The sequence below is a fragment of the Amphiura filiformis genome, chromosome 9 (genome assembly GCF_039555335.1).
Source record: "Amphiura filiformis chromosome 9, Afil_fr2py, whole genome shotgun sequence".
Classification (NCBI taxonomy): Eukaryota; Metazoa; Echinodermata; class Ophiuroidea; order Amphilepidida; family Amphiuridae; genus Amphiura; species Amphiura filiformis.
In genome coordinates, this window is record NC_092636.1 from 42,112,795 (window position 1) to 42,124,905 (window position 12,111).

Below are 12,111 nucleotides of genomic sequence, written 5' to 3' on the forward strand. Positions count from 1 at the left end.
AACAGACAATATGACGGCAACACTGCCTGGACATTGGACGCCCCGTGCTGAGTTGTGTTTTTAGCTCTATTGGTCCCGTTACAGAAAAAAAATGCACAAAATATATTTCTCAGTGAATGTATAAATTTTCACATAAAAATAAATATTTTTGGATTCAAAATAAATGTGAAGAAAAAAAAAAATTATAGCCGGGAGTGAGCGGGACTCGATCTCGGGACCCTATGCGCCGCAGGCGAAACCAGTTACCGTTAGACCAAGCGAACCGTGATACACAATGGGGGAAATTTTAGGTATATATCATAAACATACCGTGCGTTATTCATACAAAACATTCAAAAAACAGTACTTACAATGAGGTTCACTGGCGAACCTCAACGGATTTAGACTGATAAAATAGTGCTTAATAACATACGTACAGTTTTGGAATAATTTGAGACATTTTTGTGTTTACGTGTAAAACCAATGACAACGTCAAAATTCAGCCAATCTTGGCCGGCCCCCCCTGCATTCAAGGGCGCGTACCACTTGGATGAACTTGAGAACAATTACAGGCGCCTGCCAACAATAAGGTTAAACTGGGTATAATACTCCATAAATAAAGGAAGAGGGGATGCAGGTGGACCAAAACAATATAGTGGAGGACATTTTATAAAGTTTTTTTTGGAAAAATTCAAAATCAGAGCAAGCAAAACTGACACACACTGTCAGTCACATGGTCTACAAAATTAATATGGCATAATAAGGCCAGGGCCTACAGCCAGTGGGGCGCTACAGGGGTGCATGCCCCTCCCCCTGGCCCCTCCCCAAATATTTCCCCCAGTTTTGAGGAAAAAACCCAAAATTACGTAAATGTCCACTTGCGCAAAATGATCCACCCCCTAAAAATGTTCTTTACCCTACCCGTTAACAAACACGGCCCTCTTTATGAAAAATTATGATATGCAGGAAAGTATTACACTGCTTGAGTTGAGTTCACGGGCGCGGGCCACGTCTTGCAGAAATCACGACAGCTTTCATAAAGTAAAACGTACGAAAACGCTAAAAACATGGCATAGGCCTATTTTTACACAGCCGTGACGTTAGTCACGGCTGTGTCTTTTTTCTTACAGGATCTTCTTCTTCTTTCTTCTTTCTGTCAACCATTACATTTGCTCTAGCACTCACATGCTTATATCGATTTTGACTTAACTTGGTCACAATGATCATTGACCGTGCCCTACATGTCACATGAAACTTGTGGGGTCAAAGGTCACGCAGGGGTCATAGGGGTCAAAAACGTGATTTCAACTAAAATGCATCTTCTCCTACAGATTACGTACGACAGTGACGCCACTTGCACACATGCGTTGTTATTAACCAGTGTCTATATGGTGTACACAGATTTGGGGTCAAAGGTCATTAAGGGGTCACTTCCGGTATAAAACGAAATACTTTCAAATTTTTTTATTAGCTAAGGAAAACATAGGACAGTAACGGTATATTCACATATGAGTTGCAGTTACCCAATGTATATGTGGTATTTTTTTATTTGGGGTCAAAGGTCATTAAGGGGTCACTTCCGGAATAAAACGAAATACCTTTAAAAATGCATCTTCTCCCACAAATTACGTAGGACAGTGACACCACTTGCACACATGCATTGCTATTACCCAGTGTCAATGTGGTGTACACAGATTTGGGGCCAAAGGTCATTAAGGGGCCACTTCCGGTATAAATTGAAATATCTTCAAAAAAATGTATTAGATAAGAAGAACATAGGAGAGTAATGGTATGTTCACACATGAATTGTGTTTAACCAATGTATATAGGATATTTTTTTATTTGGGGTCAAAGGTCATTAAGGGGTCATTTCCGGTATAAAACGAAATACCTTTAAAATGCATCTTCTCCCACAAATTACTCAGGACAGTGATGCCACTTACACACATGCATTGTTATTACCCAGTGTTTATGGGGTGTACACAGATTTGGGGTCAAAGGTCATTAAGGGGCCACTTCCGGTCTGAGACGAAAAACTTTCAAAATGCCCTTCTGCCACAAATAACATGGCAAAATAATGCCACGTGCACGCATACATTGACATTAGCCAATGCCAATGTTTTCATATATTTTGGGGTCAAAGGTCATTAAGAGGTCACAACACGGCTGTGTTCGTGGTCTTAGACCACAGCTAAGTCTAGTTGAAGTTGTGCCTGTTGGAAACTTATTTATCTCACCTGATATAATTTAGCATTTCCAAAACAAATAGAAATAAAATAAAATTATATACTAATTGTAGAAAAAAAATGTAATAGTGTTTTTTTTGTTGTTGTTTTTGTTTTGGGTGGGGGAATTATTTTGTCAAGAATGAATAGAGAAAAAAAATCACATTGAAGTTGTTTTTCATTTTCACTTATACATTCAAAAATAATAATTTGTGCCACCTTGTTCAAAAAAGAACAAAAGAAATAGTCCCTCCTTCGAACCGGATTCGAACCAGTGACCTATGGATAACAATGCAATTTCCACTACAGTCCACCGCTCTACCAACTGAGCTATCGAAGGCTGACTTGACCGCCGCCGCACTATTAAAAGACTTATCTATCGTAAAGATTACGCAACCATCCGTATTACTGTGCAATAAAATTAAACAGGGTGTAACAAATTATTAAACAGTGATGGTAATAAGAAACGAAAGTTGTCGTATATGTAATGTATTAAATTTCTTTAAAAATGTCATATACATTTTTTTTTCTTTTTACCCAATGATATCTAAATGATGCGTTTTGTTTTGATTAATCTAAATTATATCTGATACATAAAATGATAATATTAATAAATAATAATATTTAAAAGGTGGATCTAAAAAACATGTAGGCCTGCAATATTTTGTTTATTTATTTTTTATTCACTTGCCGTTTATAATAATTATTATTCTTTATTTTGTATACATGTCTTTCAATGTAAACTTTGCTGTAATTTAGCCTGCGGCTACAATGCATAAGTGCCAATAAACCTCAAATGAATGAATGAATGAATGATGCCTAGCGGGTAGTTTTAGGGTAATTATTTTACCAAGAATATAAATAGAGAATAAATTCACATTGAAGTTGTATACTGCGCCAAAAAGTATCCTTACACTTGGAAAAAATAATCACAATTTCAAAACTGGACCATATTGAGGTAAATTTGTTTTTGTAATGATGGATGCACTATATAATCCTGCACATATGACACCACATTGAATCCAATGAGCTCCAATGTGAACTCAAGAAGTAAAGTTGCAAGCAATTGAATAGGTTAAGGTCCAGTTTTAAAAGTGACAAAAGGCGCAAAAAGATTCCAACAAGCGCAACAAAGAGATTACACAGTTTTTTCAATGAAGCTTTCTCTGCACTCTTCATAACTTCCATTTTATTTGTCAGCTTTTTGTTTCAGTTTTTTTTTGTTCATTTTGTTTTAAATTAAAGGCACGCACAAATTAACCATTTACCACTCTCAAACCATATGTCTAGTCCGTGGAGTTTTGAATGGGCCAGTTTGTCACTTTGAAAACTGGACCTTCGTCTAATCAAAATGCTTGTAACTTTGCTTCTTGAAGTCACATTGGATTCAATGGGGGTGTCAATGTCATAATGTGGCGGATTAGATAATGCACCTATTAAAAAACAAATTTACCCCATATGATTCAGTTTGAAATTGTGATTATTTTATCAAGTGTAAGGATACTTTTTGGAGCAGTATATATTTCCTTTTCACTGTACATTCAAACATTAATTTGTGCCACCATGATCAAAATATGAAGAAAATAATTAGTTTATTACCGGATATGGGATTCGAACAAGTGACCTATGGATGACAATGTGAAATCCACTACAGTCCACCGCTCTACCATGAGCTATCGAAGCCTGACTTGCTGATGATCACGGGGATGATCAGCGTCGCCTTAATAATAGTTATCATTGAGATATTAAATGCCGTATACATACCGCAATGACAAAGGTCAATTATTGTGTTGCAATCATCCGCAGATCCGTCAGACCGCGGATAAAGAAATTATATAAATTAAAATATGACGTCACGTTCTTTCGTCAGTCCTTTCTCAGTCTTCCCCGCAGTTTTCCTTTTGCTCGTTTGTTTTCTTTACTATAAGTCGTGTGGGCTCTTTATTTCTTTCTTTCTTGTTTGATTTCTCTTTTCCTCGCTCTTTTATTAATTTTTGTTTATTTTCAAATTCGTTTTTAGGCACGAAAGCCTTGGCCTATAAAAAGACAGCAATGTGTATTGTTTCATGTGTTAATTTTTCAAAACATGGCCACATCACATGCGAGTATTTGGTTTTTTTTTTTGCTCTTCACTTTTTCAAACCACCGAAAAGGGTCAACCTTTTTGGGCTGTTGAGGAAGGGGCGGCAAAATTAAATTTTCTTCAGCCCCCGGTAGGAGCGGCCACGGTACGCCAGGTTAGGTGGTTACGGTTAGTGTTAGGGTGTTACGGTTTAGGGTTAGGGGTTTGGTTTAGGGTTAGGGTTAGGGTTAGGGTTATGGCTAAGGTTATGGTTAGGGTTAGGGTTAGGGTTAAGGTTAGGGTTAGGGTTATAGGTAGAACTGCAGAAAAAGGATGGACATAGCCAAAAATTAATAGAATAAAAATGATGAAGGATCTTGGAATTATCCTTTAGTTCAGTTTTTGGACCTATTTTATAGATTTTTTTTCTATCTTTTTCAAATTGTTCAACTTTTAAAAGTCGATTTTTACCATTTTTCGGCCTCGTCATTCTGTTTCAACACCAAAATTTGGCTTTAAAAAACTTTTTGGGCCTCGTCGATCTTTTTTACACCAAAATTCGGAAAGTTTTTGATGTCATATTTGCTATAATATAAAGTTATGTAAACGCAAAAGCTACCCATGTAATCATATTGTTTTTGAAGCTTTTTTAATGAGGTTTTGAATAGATAATTTTTGGGAATATGCATGCGTGCCTACAGATTTAAAAAAAAAAAACGAAAAAAAGGGGATACATGAAATTGAAGATGATCAAAAACGTTTTTCTCACATTTTGATGCAATTTGATATGTATGAATATTAGATGTTTACATGTAATGCTTTATTAACAGTCGCTTATAGCTATTATATAAAGTTATGTAAACGCAAAAGCTACCCATGTAATTATGTTGTTTTTGAAGCTCTTTTAATGAAGTTTTGAATATATAATTATTGGGTTTATGCATGCGTGCCTATAGAGGATTTAAAAAAAAAGGGGGAAAAAAGGGATAAAAAAAAATTGGGGATGATCAAAACGTTTTTCTCATATTTTGATGCAATTTGATATGCATGAATTAGATGTTTACATGAAATGCTTTATTAACAGTCGCTGATAGCTATAATATGAAGTTATGTAAGCGTAAAAGCTACCCATGTAATCATATTGTTTTTGAAGCTCTTTTAATGATGTTTTGAATATATAATTTTTGGGTATATGCATGCGTGCCTATAGAGGATTTAAAAAAGAAAAGGGAAAAAAGGGGATACAAAAAATTGAAGATGATCAAAAACGTTTTCTCATATTTTGATGCAATCTTGATATGCATGAATTAGATGTTTACATGTAATACTTTATTAACAGTCGCTTATAGCGACAATTTTTGTGTACGCTCATTTTGACGGTCAGACTTTCCTTGATAATTGTCAGTTGATTTTGGGTTCAATTTGTATTTTGACATTGTCTCTTTTTCCTTTTTATTTATTTATTTATTTATTTATTTTCTCTGGTATCAGAAAGCGACAGCTTATTTTATATGAAATGTACTATGCGCAGTTTTGGCTTCTTATACATGATCAGTCTAAATTAAATAAATGTTTTGCATATGGATAGCTCAGTTAAAATATGTTCTGTAAATTGCAGGGGATTGAATGATAAAGTCAAGAGACGTGATGTTTTTAATTATCTAAGGAAAAGAAATTTTCGATATATTGTCTTCAGGATATACATTGGGACCAAAAATTTGAAAATATGGTCAGGTCTGAATGGGGTTATGAGATTTATATAGCGGGTCACACTACGAACTCCAGAGGTGTGGCAGTTCTGATGAACAATAATTTTGATTTTAAGGTGCGGAATATACAGCGTGATCATGTTGGAAATTGGATTGTGCTCGATATTACTTTGTTATCCATAGATATTACTTTATGTTGTTTATATGGGCCAAATGATGATCAGCCATATTTCTATAGTCATGTAAAAGAGGTTGTGGAATCTTTTGGAAACCCTTACTCTATTATATGCGGAGACTTTAATTTAGTCCAGAATCAAGAAATGGATACTTTCAATTATGTAAATATTAATAACCCGAAAGCAAAAGAAATGGTTCTTAATATAAAAGAAGACATGGAAATATGCGATCCATGGAGAGTTCTGAATCCAAATATTAGACGTTTTACTTGGAGAAAAAATAATCCAATAAAACAAGCCAGATTAGATTTCTTTTTAATTTCCTCTGAATTGCTAAATTTGATCGATTTTGCTGATATAACACCTGGTTACAGAACTGACCATTCTATGGTGATCATTGGCCTAAGTAAAGGTAATAATATTAACAAAGGTCGGGGATCTTGGAAATTGAATAATGAATTGCTTAAAGAAGAGGAATATGTAAATATTGTTAAAGATTCGATTACTAAGGTGAAGAAAATATATGCGGCCTCTCCTTATGATAGAGAATATATAAATGATATTAATCCGTTGACGTTAGTTCTTACTATCGATGACCAGCTGTTCTTCGAAACATTATTATTGGAAATTAGAGGTGCTACTTTGGCATTTTCATCCAAAAGAAAGAAAGACTTAGATAAAACAGAAGAAACACTTGACAATTTGATACAACATCTGGAGAAGATATGTGCAGAAACGGCTTTAAATAACCAAAACGTCGATTCAGTAATGAGGGAACTTATTGCCGCTAAACAAGAGCTTGAAGAGCTGCGTACTAGAAAAATTAAAGGTTGTTTTGTTCGATCAAAAGCTAAATGGATAGAAGAAGGGGAGAAACCGTCCAAATATTTTCTTAACCTTGAAAAAAGAAACTTTGTAAATAAACAAATATGTAAAATTACTAAGAAAGATAACACAGAGGCAACATCTCAGGAGGAGATTGAAAAAGAAATTTTGTTATTTTACAAAACTTTGTACAAAGAAAAGGAAGAAAAAAACAATGTCAATATTGATGATCTAAATTTATGTTTCAACAAACTAACGCAAATGCAGTCAAATAATTTAGAAGGTGAGCTGGATTTGTCTGAGCTCTCAATTGCTTTGAAAAATATGAAAAATAACAAAACTCCTGGCCCAGATGGTTTTACAGTAGAATTTTATAAAATGTTTTGGGACGACATTTCCATTTTTCTTCTTCGGTCGTTAAATGAAGGTTTTAGGAAAGGTTCTCTTACAAAAGAACAAAAAATTGGTCATGTTACTCTTCTACCAAAGGGGGATAAACCTCGTCATTTCCTAAAGAACTGGAGGCCTCTATCACTCTTAAATGTTTCCTATAAGTTAGCATCTGCTTGTATTGCTAACCGCGTAAAATCAGTTTTAAACCATCTAATTTCGGAAGACCAGTCTGGTTTTGTTCCAAACAGATTTATAGGCGAAAATATTCGCCTTCTCTATGACTTGTTAAATTATACAGATATTCATAAAATACCTGGTCTGCTATTACTCATAGATTTTGAAAAAGCATTTGACACGGTATCACATGATTTTATATTTAAAACTCTAAAAGCTTTTAATTTTGGGACAGATATTTGTAGATGGTTTGAAACCCTATATAAGAATGCTTCTTCCTCAGTAATAATAAATGGGAATATTTCAAAACCGTTTCAAATTCAGCGTAGTTGTAGACAGGGCGATCCGCTTTCGCCATATATTTTTGTTTTATGTGCGGAAATTTTAGCTTTAATGATAAAAGAAAATAAGAATATAAAAGGAATAAAAGTAAATGACATGGATTTTAAAATTACACAATACGCAGACGACACAACCTTGATATTAGATGGCACAGAAAAGTCGCTAAAAAGCGCATTTGATACTTTGAATATTTTTCGTGAAATATCTGGTTTGAAAATTAATACTGATAAAACAGTGGCAGTATGGATAGGATCATATAAACATAGAATCACAAAAATGGGTGAAAATAAAAAACTAACTTGGAATTTTGAGGGCAATTTTGATTTTTAGGAATTTCTTTCAATACTGATTTGGTGCAGATGGTTAAACAGAACTATGAAAAATCACTTGTACTGATGAAAAAGATGATTTCCAATTGGAAAAAAAGGAATCTTACTGTATTGGGTCGAGTTGTAGTGGTAAAATCTTTGGTTCTTCCTAAGATCAGTTATATTGCGCAGATGCTTCCAAATCCGAGCAAAGATTTTATCAAAACAGTTAATGACATCATTTTTAAATATGTTTGGAATGGGAAGCCGGACAAAATAAAAAGATCTCAGTTTGTACAAGATTATGAGAATGGAGGAGTTAAAATGCCAGATGTCGAATCTCATATAAATGCACTAAAAATAAATTGGATACGCAGGGTTATTCAATGTGACAAAAAATGGATAAAATTGTCAAATTTATGTTTGAATGTGAAGACTAACGATATTTGCTGTACAGGTCTACTCCGATTTAATGCAATGAAAAATAAGGTAGACAATAAGTTCTGGTATGACGTATTTTTTTCTTGGTCCTCATTGATAAATATTGTTAATTACGGTGAATTAGATTTCAATCGTATTGCAAAGCAGTACCTGTGGTGGAATGATAAAATCAAAATTGGGGGTAATTCAATTCATTATGTTCATTGGAAGGAAAAGGGGGTTCTCTTTATAAATGATTTACTGTCAGAAAATGGGACTTTTATGTCAAAAGATGATTTTGAAGAAATGTATAAGGTGAAAACAAACTTCCTTGAATACAATGGTATTATAAGAGCAATTCAGACAAATTTCAATATTAGCAAGTTAAAAGGGACAAAATTAGTTTCACCTTTTAGATCTAGTAATATGGACTTATTGTTCAAATATCGTAAAGGTTGTAAGTTATTCTATGATGTCTTTGTAGGGGCTAAGAGAATGAAACAATCGGGTAATAAGTGGAAAATAGATGTTGGTATAGAAAATGAGGAGTGGAAACAATTATGTCTTTTAAATTTCAAGTTTTCTGTTGATTCGAAGTATAGATGGTTCCAATATAGAATTAACCAAAGGATTTTAGGAACAAATAGTCTGTTGCTGAAATTTAATGTAAGGGAGGATGATTTATGTACATTTTGTAAGGGTAATCCGGAAACAATTAAGCATCTTTTTGTAAATTGTCAGGTCTCCCAAATATTTTGGAATACCATTAAATTATGGATAAAAGAACAAACTAATGTGGAATTGGAAATGTCTACTTTGACAATTCTATTTGGTTCTAAATTTGATTTGACTTTAACCCTTATAATGACAATGGCAAAATTCCATATCTATAGAGCAAAGATGATGGAACAATACCCAGATTTAAAAGCTTTTAAACAAGAAATTAAACATTATTATAATATCCTGAAATATCAAGCAGCATGTAATTTAGAGCTTAACAAGTTTTCGAAAAAATGGCAACTATGGCGAAGTCTCTGCACTGGTTAATTGGTTAAATAAAAATCCTTTGTTAATCTTTTTTGTTAATTATTTAAGTAAAATATGTGTAATAATTATAGTATACTGTAAAACACTTTAGTTTCGCGGGTACTTTATTTCGCGAATCGCCGATATTCGCCATTTTCGCGGGTACTTAATTTCGCGAATCCAGGATTTTGTATTTCACATCAAAGTTTCCAAATTCTTATCTCTGCATGGGCAGAAGCTTAAGTGAAAATTAGCCTTACTTTGCTGGGTATTTCCGCCTTACCTTCCCTAAATTGAATGTTGGGATATCTCTAAAATGAAATATGGCCATTGTTTTGTAGGAAATAACATGCAAACTATGATAAAATTACGAAATACTTTTGCCCAAACAACCCATGCCATTATCATAGCCCATCATGGGGGCGGCCATTTTGTTTCACAAACTTTCATTTCTGTCTCATAATTTGTTATTAAAATTACTTCTAAACATTTTAAAATATCTTTTTAAATCATAGAAACAATGAAAATAATATTTTGGAGCTTTGTTTAGAGTGTTATAACGTGAGAAAACAAAGTTCAAAACAAAAATAAAATAGTCTGATTGAACGAGGACGGGCATAATTGATTGATTGATTGCACACTGATTGATCATTATTTTCTATGCAGCAAATGGATAAACAAAATAGATATAAATTTCACGATTTTCTTGCGAGTTTTATGTGGAGGTTCAATGCTTTGAGAAATTTATATGATCTTTATAATGATATATGAGGCTATTTTGATGATGTTTCAAGGTAAATAAATAATCTACTTAATGAAAATTATGTGACATAGTCACAAAATAACTTTGAGGTGAATTCTGTAATGGAAGTTGCTAGAGTTGGGTTGTCAAATTCGGAACCAATGTGCAAATTGTCTGTGATAAAATTCGCGAGTATTTAATTTCGCGAATCAAAAGCCCTCGCGAAATTCGCGAAATTAAATACCTCGCAAAATTAAGTGGTTTTACAGTATGTATAACTATATAATGTATAATAATATATGACAATTATAGTATTTGCTGTTAGGAAAGTTTTGTGAAGGGTCCGGTGGTTATTTTGTATGTTTTCTTCCCCACCGGACTCAAGTACAGGAATAAACCATAGACAGTAACACCATGGCTGTCAAAAAAAAAAAAAAAAAAAAAAAAAAAATTCGGAAAGTTATAACTTTTGTAACTTAAAAGTCGGTCTTTTTACCATGTTGGGCCTCGTCGACCTTTTTCAACACTAAATTTCGGATTTTCAACTATTGAAAGTCGGTCATAAGGTGCGTGAACATGGTGAAAGTCGATTCCGAGTTTACCGTCCCCCCGCCCGCGTCACTTTTTGGAAACCAAAAAGCTCCAAAAATACCCGCGTCAAATTTTCAAAAATGCCAAAATAACTCATTATTTTCAAAGTAACAGTGTTTTCACCAGTTTTAGCAATTCTTTTCATTATTTTTTTTTATTATTATTATTTTTTTGCGTCGATGAGACACCGTAATTTTTGATTAGCTGTGGCATTTGTCCCAATCGCAATAAAAAGGTAAAATATTACAAAAAATACAAAAAAAAAAATTCTTTATTTTGGAATCTACCAGTTTATTCATCGCAAAATCTCGAGTAAAAAATGCGACTATGTACTTTGGATTTTAAGCAGAACTTTACCCCTGTCAATCATACTTGTTTATCAATCCAATTTAACCGCAAACACAAAGCATGGAATTACAAGACGCGCTAAACGTACGTCCTTCGTCATCATTTCAGGAACTATTGTTAATTGCTGGAGACATAAGCTCCAATCCAGGCCCTGATACAAATGAACATAGGTCCCCATTCCCTGCACTTGTCACTTACAGCCGTGACAGACTTTTGGAAATCGGCAAATGTTACAACAAGGCGACCCATCTGTCCCCTGACGTCTGGTTTCGACTTATTGAACTAGACATAAACAATGTTCCTACCACTCATAGAGGGCGACGTGGAGGAGTGCGATCGAGACCCATAGAACACTACCCGTCTGCCGCCCATCCCCTGCTGGACCCCTCTCCTGTCAAATGTTCCATCCCTGTTATAACTAACATTTTTGCTAGACCCGAAAAACTGATGCCGGTCACAACCCATAACCACCTGGTGAAACTTCCACGACATGGCCAGTATTTAGACATCCGATCATGGAATGCCCGCTCAATAGGAAACAAAACAGTGTATGTGTGTGAGTGTGACTACGTTATCGAACATGATGTAGACATTTTGTTTCTGCAAGAGACTTGGCTGGATGAATATGACACAACCAAAATCGGTGAATTTACACCACCTGGGTACAGCTTCATTAACGTCCCAAGATCTATTCGGGGTGGAGGTGGAGTTGGTGCTCTGTTTAAATCAACCCTGAACTTAACTGTAACTCCGACAACATGTAACCTGAAAATAATCGAACATATGTGACC

The 12,111-nt window shown here is 34.3% G+C and overlaps 1 non-coding gene across 1 annotated transcript; it reads right to left on the reverse strand.

Moving 5' to 3' along the window:
- Nucleotides 1-2,455: 2,455 nt before the first annotated feature.
- Trnay-gua (transfer RNA tyrosine (anticodon GUA)) lies at nt 2,456-2,544 on the reverse strand. Its single transcript is given in 2 exon segments — nt 2,456-2,491; nt 2,508-2,544. It is a non-coding gene; the product is annotated as a tRNA-Tyr (tRNA).
- Nucleotides 2,545-12,111: the final 9,567 nt, after the last annotated feature.